The following is an 8,520-nucleotide window of genomic DNA, read 5'->3' as shown; positions in this document are numbered from 1 at the left end:
AGAAGGGAGAGGGTTGACATGTCGTGAGGTTGTTAACTAATTTCAGAAAACAATATGTGTACTGTTTAATGCAAAACTATTTGTTCTGTAAACCTTCACCTAACGGACAATTAAAAAAAAAAGTGTAAATTCCATACTATCTTTTGTGTAACAAACTAGAGGAAATAAAAAATTTCTATTTCTATTTGCTTGCTTCTACATAAACACTGGCAAGATGCTTCAGAAAGTAATAAAGCTGGTTATTTAAAGGATGCTGGGGGAAGAGGAATGGGCTGGATGTGGACAAAAAAGTCTTCATAAATTATACTTTTAAAGCTCATAGTAACTTTCAAACTTTAAAAGTATTATTTATCGGAAAAACATAATTTCCATAAGCTATATGTATTATACTTCTAAAAATAATAAAAGTCAAATGAGATATTAAGTGTTTTTACTAGGAATTCAGTTGGACCCACCAGCTGTTCTATAGGAGAAAGATGTGGCAGTGTGCTTCTGTAGATTACAGCATTGGAAACACTATGCAGCAATTCTACTTTGTCCTACAGGGTCGCTATGAGTTGGAATCAACTTGATGACACACAATAACAACAATAAAAAACCATTTAAACTTTAATCATTTGGGACCTGTTATGAAACAGTCGAATACACTTGTACAAATCACAAAGTATAAATTAAAGCTCTTTGAAAACACAGTAATCAGGGGTATCAGAGTCTGTACATCGATTTCATCTCAGCCAGGAGAATGTTTCTAAAATGGCTAAAATATTTAAAGCATTAGGGGTATTGGCACGACTTGTTAAATGTAACAGGAGTATTTAAGAACCTTCTCAAGATTTAACTAAGCTTTAGAGTAACTTTTATATGTTAAAATAGTCATTCCTCAGTGTTTGAGAAGTTTATATTCATTCAATTGAAAAATTCTCAGTAGCAACACACCAAATGATCTAGAAATTTTCTTCCAGTGGAAACTGTAAACCCGAAAACTTAAATACACACATCTCATATGCTGAACTTCTCTAGCAAAAGAGAAAGGAGCCCTGGTGGCACAGTGGTTGAAGCACTCGGCTGCTAACCAAAAGGGCAGCAGGTCGAACCCACCAGCCGCTCCTTAGGAGAAAGATGTGTCACTCTGCTCCCGTAAAGATTTACAGCTTTGGAAACCTTATGGGGCAGTTCTACTCCATCCTATAGGGTTGGTATGAGTCAGACTGACTCGACAGCAGTGGCTTAGCAAAACAGAACAATTAAATTTTAGATTCTGATTTAAAGCTATGGAGAACAGTCAAAAATTACAGGGATTAAATGCCACCTCTAGGCATAGGTGAGAAGACAAGGACCTAGAGAGGGGATTGATGCTTTCCAAACACCTGAAAGCTTCAAGGCAAAAGCATTCCTCACTAGGGGGAAAAATGGATCTAGAGACCCTGTACAGGATCCAGCTGGACTCACTGTCCCCAGCTTCAAACCTTTGGTGACGCCAGGAGAGCACCACCGAGAATCCCATATACAGTCAGGATCTTCACCTACAAACTCTCCCCCCGCCCCTTTTCTAACCCATAACACAATCTGAGAGATGAAGCTATAGTTTTAGAACTACACAGAAAATGCCCTAGTGCCTGGGGGAAATCAAGAAAACTGTTAAGAGAGATGGGATAAGGATGGCTCTGGAGGGCTGGATCTCAGGCTCCACAGCCCAGGCTCTGGTCAGGAGACTCTGTCATTCAACACAAAGCACCAAAGACCAGGGTGGGGATGTTAACGCCCCGTGGTGCCAGCTCTGAGAGTCACATAAGGAAGGTGACCACAGACATTCAAATCTCAAAAAGCCACATATGTACAGAGGAAGGGCCCAGCAACAGTGGAACAGGGCCTTAGGATGCCTCCTAGGGCTCAGTCCCTTGGCCTCCTCTGCCACCTTTTTTCCTTCATTGAGAAACCACAGTCCTGCCACACATAGCTGGACCCTCAACAATTCATGTCAACCCTCACCCATTTAAGAATAACCCAGTTCTCAGTAAAACTTACTGTCATGGATTGAACTGTGTCCCCCCAAAAATGTGTGTAGCAACTTGGCTAGGTCATGATTCCCAGTATCGTATGATTGTGTAATCTGATGTGATTTCCTTATGTGTTGTAAACTGTATAAATACGAGGTTATATGTGATCTCATGTGTTGTAAATTCTATCACTGTGATGAGGTTATGCTGATGAGGTTTACAAGATTAGATAGTGTCATAATCCAATTTCTTTTGAGATATAAAAGAGAGAAGTGAGCAGAGACACATGGGAACCTCATATCACCAAGAAAGCAGTGCTGGGAGCAGAGTGTGTCCTTTGGACCTGAGGTTCCTGCGCTGAGATGCTCCCAGACCAAAGGAAGATTGATGATAAGGACCCTTCTCCAGAGCTGACAGAGAAAGCGTTCCCTGGAGCTGACACCCTGAATTTGGACTTGTAGCCTACTGGACTGTGAGAGAATAAACTTCTCCGTGTTAAAGGCATCAACTTGTGGTATTCCTGTTAGAGTAGCACTAGATGAGTAAGACACTTACCATTTCCTTGCTCCAGCTTCTGGAAGTCTAAGGGAATGTCATCTCTAAGCCCAATAAGTCACTTCAGTAAGAGGGATGGCAGCGGAAGCAGAGCACTGGGCAGTTTGGAAGCAGAGGAATGATGTTAGGTCCACACTCCAGTCAGAGTAGTTGAAATCCTTACATGCGATTGACAGATGTGCAAGATGGTCGCTCTAGGTCCCCAGCTGCCTGGAATGGACTATCTCTCCCTGCACCACACTTAAGACCTGAAATGGAAGAAGGGTGGGGAGGAAACAGTGTTGAGTGAGCAGGGAGTGACAGGTTTTTGGCTTCCTCCCAGGCTCAGGAGTCAGGGGTCCAACGTTGAAGTTGTGGCTTCACCTATGTAACTTTGTCCCTTACAGATCAACAAACGCACTGTTATTTTATACTAACATGGGTGAATTTCAGGAAAAACATATTTTTCAAGTTTTGTCAATGAGCTCATCGTAGCTGATTCATTTTTAATTATGTGCAGATAAACCCTTCTATTGTGCTTTTAAAAAAAATTTTCATTTCATTTATAGCATTGTATTACATGATGGGCAGTTTTCCTGCTGCTTTCACAATTAACATTGTTTTTCCCCCCTCCCTTCCTTTTTTCCCGTTTGTTCTCAAACCATGCCACCACCAGTTCCTAAGCTTTTGAGAAACTATAAAGATTCCTGAGCACTTTCTTTCAACGCTATAACAATAAGAACATTTATTTTGTCCACATTCTACTTTCCAACAATGGATTCTTAGATATGACACCAAAAGCATGAGCAATACAAGAACAAAACAGATAAATTAAAAGTCTTGTGCATCAAAGGACTTTGTCAGCAAAGTAAAGAGACAACCTAGAAATGGGAGAAAATACAGTGAAACCTGTGACAGCTGGAATTTGACGGGAATGCCTTGTTTTTCCGGGTCTTGCAAGTTTTCTGCCTTGGACAGGGTGCAGTCTAACTACTTTCTATCGCTCATTTTAGTGGAAAATATTTGTTTTCCTTCTCTGACAGGCTGGGCCTAACACAAGTTCTGGCTTTCCCAGGTTTTATTGTATTTGTGAATCATGTATTTCAGAAGGGTTTAGTATCCAGGATATATAAAGAACTCCTACCACTCAACAATATACAAACCATTTTAAAAATGGGTAAAAACTTAAATAGACACTTCACCAAAGATAATATACAAAGGTCAGTAAACACAGGAAAAGATGCTCCATGCCATAGGCCATTAGCAAAATGCGAATAAAACCACATAAAATACCACCTCATCCCTACTAGGATGGCCGCTATCAGAAAAACAGAAAATAACAAGAGTTGGGGCAAACGTGGAGAAACTGCTGGACGGATTGTAAAATGGTGCAGCCTCTGTGGAAAACTCTGGCTGTTCTTCAAAAAGTTAAACACACAATTACCCTATGATCCAGATATTTCCATTTCTAGGAGTGCCGGCAGCGCAAATGGTTAAGCACTCAGATGCTAACCAAAAGGCTAGTGGTTCAAACCCACTCAGTGGCTCTGTGGGACAAAGACCAGGCAATCTGCTTCCAGAAAGATTATAGCCAAGAAAACCCTATGGCACAGTTCTACTCTGTCACATGGGGTCGCTGTGAGTCTAAAATTGCCTCGACGGCACCTAACAACAGATATGTACCCAAAAGGCTTGAAAGCAGAGATGCAAACAGGTACTTTTACACCAATGTTCAGTGCAACACTATTCATAATACCAAATAGAGAAAGAAAGAAAAAACAAACGTCCATCAACATATACATGAAATATTATTCAGCCATAAAAAGAAATGAAGTTCTCATAAATGCTATGACACAGGTGAACCTTGAAAACACTATGCTAAATGAAATAAATCAGACACAAAGGGCAAATACTATACGATCCCATTTAAATGAAATATCTAGAATAAGCAAATGTATGCAGACCAAATGATTAACGGGGGAGATGGGAGGAAAGGGGGGAGTTGATGCTTAAGAGGTATCCAGTTTCTGATTAGGGTGACAGAAAAACTTGGAAACTCACAGTGGTGATGGCTGCATAACTGGTGAAAATAGTGTTACTGAATTGTACATGTAAAAATGGTTGATAGGAAAAGGTTTTGTTAATATATTTTACCATGCACACACACAAAAAGAACATGAAATGACACCATTAAAAAAGAAGAAACTTAGTTTCTTGGTCTGAGTGTGTAAGTGAAAGGAGAGAAATTTAGGTACTATGGGGATGTAGAGAAGAGAGTGGGTGTATCAATGATATAAAGCCAAATTTAGGCTGTACTAACCTAGAAAACATAAGATATCCTAGGCATCAGTGAGCTGAAATGGAGTGGTATTGGACATTCTGAATCAGATAATCATATGGTCTACTATGCAGGGAATGACAACTTGAAGATGAATGGTATTGCATTCATCATCAAAAAGAACATTTCAAGATCTATGCTGAAGTACAACGCTGTCAGTGATAGCATAATATCCACAGGCCTACAAAGAAGACCAGTTAATACGACTATTTTTCAAATTTACACACCAACCACTAGGGCCAAAGATGAAGAAATTGAAGACTTTTACCAATTTCTGCAGTCTGAAATTGATCAAACATGCAATCAGGATGCACTGATAGTTACTGGAGATTGGAATGCAAAAGTTGGAAACAATGAAGAAGGATCGGTAGTTGGAAAATATGGCCTTGGTGATAGAAACAATGCCGGAGATCGCATGACAGAATTCTGCAAGACCAACGATTTCTTCATTGCAAATACCTTTTTTCACCAACATAAATGGTAACTACACACGTGGACCTCACCAGAGGGAATACACAGGAATCAGACTGACTACATCTGTGGGAAGAAACAATGGAAAAGCTCAATATCATCAGTCAAAACAAGGCCAAGGACCAACTGTGGAACAGACCATTAATTGCTCATATAAAAGTTCAAGTTGAAACTAAAGAAAATTAGAACAAGTCCACGAGACCCAAAGTACAACCTTGATTATATCCCACCTGAATTTAGAGACCACCTCAAGAATACATTTAATATGTTGAGCACTAATGACCAAAGACCAGACGAGCTATGGAATGTCATCAAGGACATCATACATGAAGAAAGCAAGAGGTCATTAAAAAGACAGGAAAGAAAGAAAAGACCAAAATGGATGTCGGAAGAGACTCTGAAACTTGGTCTTGAACGTCGAGTAGCTAAAGGGAAAGGAAGAAATGATAAAGTAACAGAGCTGAATAGAAAATTTCAAAGGGCAGCTAGAGAAGACAAAGTAAAGTATTATAATGGCATGTGCGAAGACCTGGAGATAGAAAACCAAAAGGAAAGAACATGCTCAGCATTTCTCAAGCTGAAAGAACTGAAGAAAAAACTCAAGCCTCAAATTGCAATACTGAACGATTCTATGGGGAAAATATTAACCCAGGAAGCATCAAAAGAAGATGGAAGGAATATACAGAGTCACTATAAAAAAAAGAATTGGTCGATGTTCAAACATTTCAGGAGGTAACATATGAACAGGAACCAATGGTACTGAAGGAAGAGGTCTAAGCTGCACTGAAGGCTCCAGGAATTGACAGAATACCAAAAGCTGGATGATGAATAAGGAAGACCAAAGACTTGATGCCTCTGAATTGTGGTGTTGGAGAAGAATATTGAATATACCATGAACTGCCAAAAGAATGAACAAATCTGTCTTGGAAGAAGTACAACCAGAATGCTCCTTAAAAGCAAGGATGGTGAGACTACATCTCACATACTTTGGATATGTTATCAGGAGGGATCACTCCCTGGAGAAGGACATCATTCTTGGTAAAGTAGAGAGTCAGTGAAAAAGAGGAAGACCCTCAATGAGATGGCTTGACACAGTGGCTGCAACAATGGGCTCAAGCGTAACAATGATTGTGAGGATAGTGCAGGACTGGGCAGTGTTTTGTTCTGTTGTAGGTGAGGTCGCTATGAGTCAGAAGCAACTCGATGGCACCTAACAACAACCACCTACAAAAATAAAATCACATTTGAGGAACTGCAGTGTGTAAAGAATGAATTTTTTAAGGTAACTGGATCTGGATCTCCTTGTTATTAATATAAAGGGAAAAGAAACAAAATAGCACTGCTTACATAACTGTCTCACTCATCTAGTGCTACTACAACAGAAATACCACAAGTGGATGGTTTTAACAAAGAGAAATTTATTTCTTTACAGTAAAGTAGGCTAAAAGTCCAAATTCAGGGCGTCAGCTCCAGGGGAAGGCTTTCTCTCTGTCGGCCTTCTCATCAATGATCCCCTGAACTAGGAGTTTCTCCATGCAGGGACCCCGGATGCAAAGGACACGCTCTGCTCCTGGCACTGCTTTCCTGGTGGTATGAGGTCCCCGTCTCTCTGCTCACTTCTGTCCTTTATATATCAAGAGATTGCCTCAGGACACAGTCCAGTCTTATAGACTGACTCTTGCCTCACTAACACAACTGCGGCCCATCCTCCCTCATTAACATCATAGAGGCAGGATTTACAACATATAGGAAAATCACACAATACCAGGAATCTTGGCCCAGCCAAATTGATACACACATTTTTGGGGGGTCATAATTCAATCCATGACAATAACCAAAAAAAAAAAAAAACCATGAATTATAATTCTAAGAAGTAAAAAAAAAACTGAGATTACTCTAATGGCATTGGAGTTCCCGGTGCTTTCTCAAACAGGGCACTTAGACACTTTAAATTTGCTCCATAGGGTTTTCAATGCTGTGACCTTTCTGTTGTAGACCACCAGGCCTGTCTTAAAAGGTAAATTCAGGTGGGTTCAAACTCACAAACTTTCAGCTAGCAATCTTAACCTTTCTGCCACCCAGGAACTCCCCACTTGACTCTTTTACTTTGTAAAATAATTATTACAAAAGATGAGGTACTTTCTGCAACACTGTAGTGTAGCTGACCCTCTAGGATCTGCTAAACTATTCTGATTAGTTTCATTATATGTGCTGCCCATTTTACCCTCATTTCTAATATTCACAGTTCTGATGGTGGGAATGTGCATGGTTTTTGCTCCAAGAAGCCTTCAACCTTTTAAGAAGTGTGGTTCTTTGGTAGCAAAAACTGTGGTTCAATTACTAGCATCAATCCAGCACAGATCACACACACCGGGTGTGTGATCTCTATAAATCCTTCATCGCCTATATTAAGTTTGTTCAGCAACATCCTATTTTACATCACACCAGCTAGGATTGGCTGTATTGCTTCTGAACAATCATGACGAAAATTTCTGCCTTATAGCCAAAGAAATTCCTCAAAACACGCCTCTTACTAAATATTTTCCTTTGAAATTGGGATAAATATGGTCCTAAATGTACCTACTAGTTCCAACTCAGGTTTCTTAATTCTTCATCAGTCTTTAATACCTATAACCATTAAAGGCGGTGGGGGGATATTTGCACACCATAATCTTAATTTTTGTTATGACCAGCAATACTCAACAAAAGTCCTGCCTGATGAAGTACAAAAACAAAGAGAAGCCATTTTAGGCAGGGAAACAGTGACCAAGAATATGCCCCTTGAAGTAAGCACAGACTTCAATTTGAGTTCAGACACTGCTACTTAGTGCATATTTGTCCACAAGCAAGCTATTTTATCTCTCCAAAACTATTACTTTTGTAAAATGTCACAAATACTGCCTACCTCACAGTGTTGTTTTGTGAATAAAATGAGGTGCAGTACATAAAGTACTTAGCAAAGTGCCAAACGCTTTTGAAATAGCTCAATAAATGGTAAATATACACACGGGCCGAGGAGTGATCGTGCCCGATGAGCTCTACATGACTGTAGTGTGTGTCTGTGGTTGTGTGCCTGTATGTTAGGGAGTGGTGGCAGATGAGGCCGAAGAGGTGCGATTGTAAAAAAAAAAAGAAAGAAAGAAAACAAACGGTAGCACGGTGAAGGCAGGCTGGGGGGGG

The sequence above is a fragment of the Trichechus manatus genome, unplaced genomic scaffold, assembly GCF_000243295.1.
Source record: "Trichechus manatus latirostris isolate Lorelei unplaced genomic scaffold, TriManLat1.0 scaffold00133, whole genome shotgun sequence".
NCBI classification, from domain to species: domain Eukaryota; kingdom Metazoa; phylum Chordata; class Mammalia; order Sirenia; family Trichechidae; genus Trichechus; species Trichechus manatus.
This window is presented reverse-complemented; position numbering follows the sequence as displayed.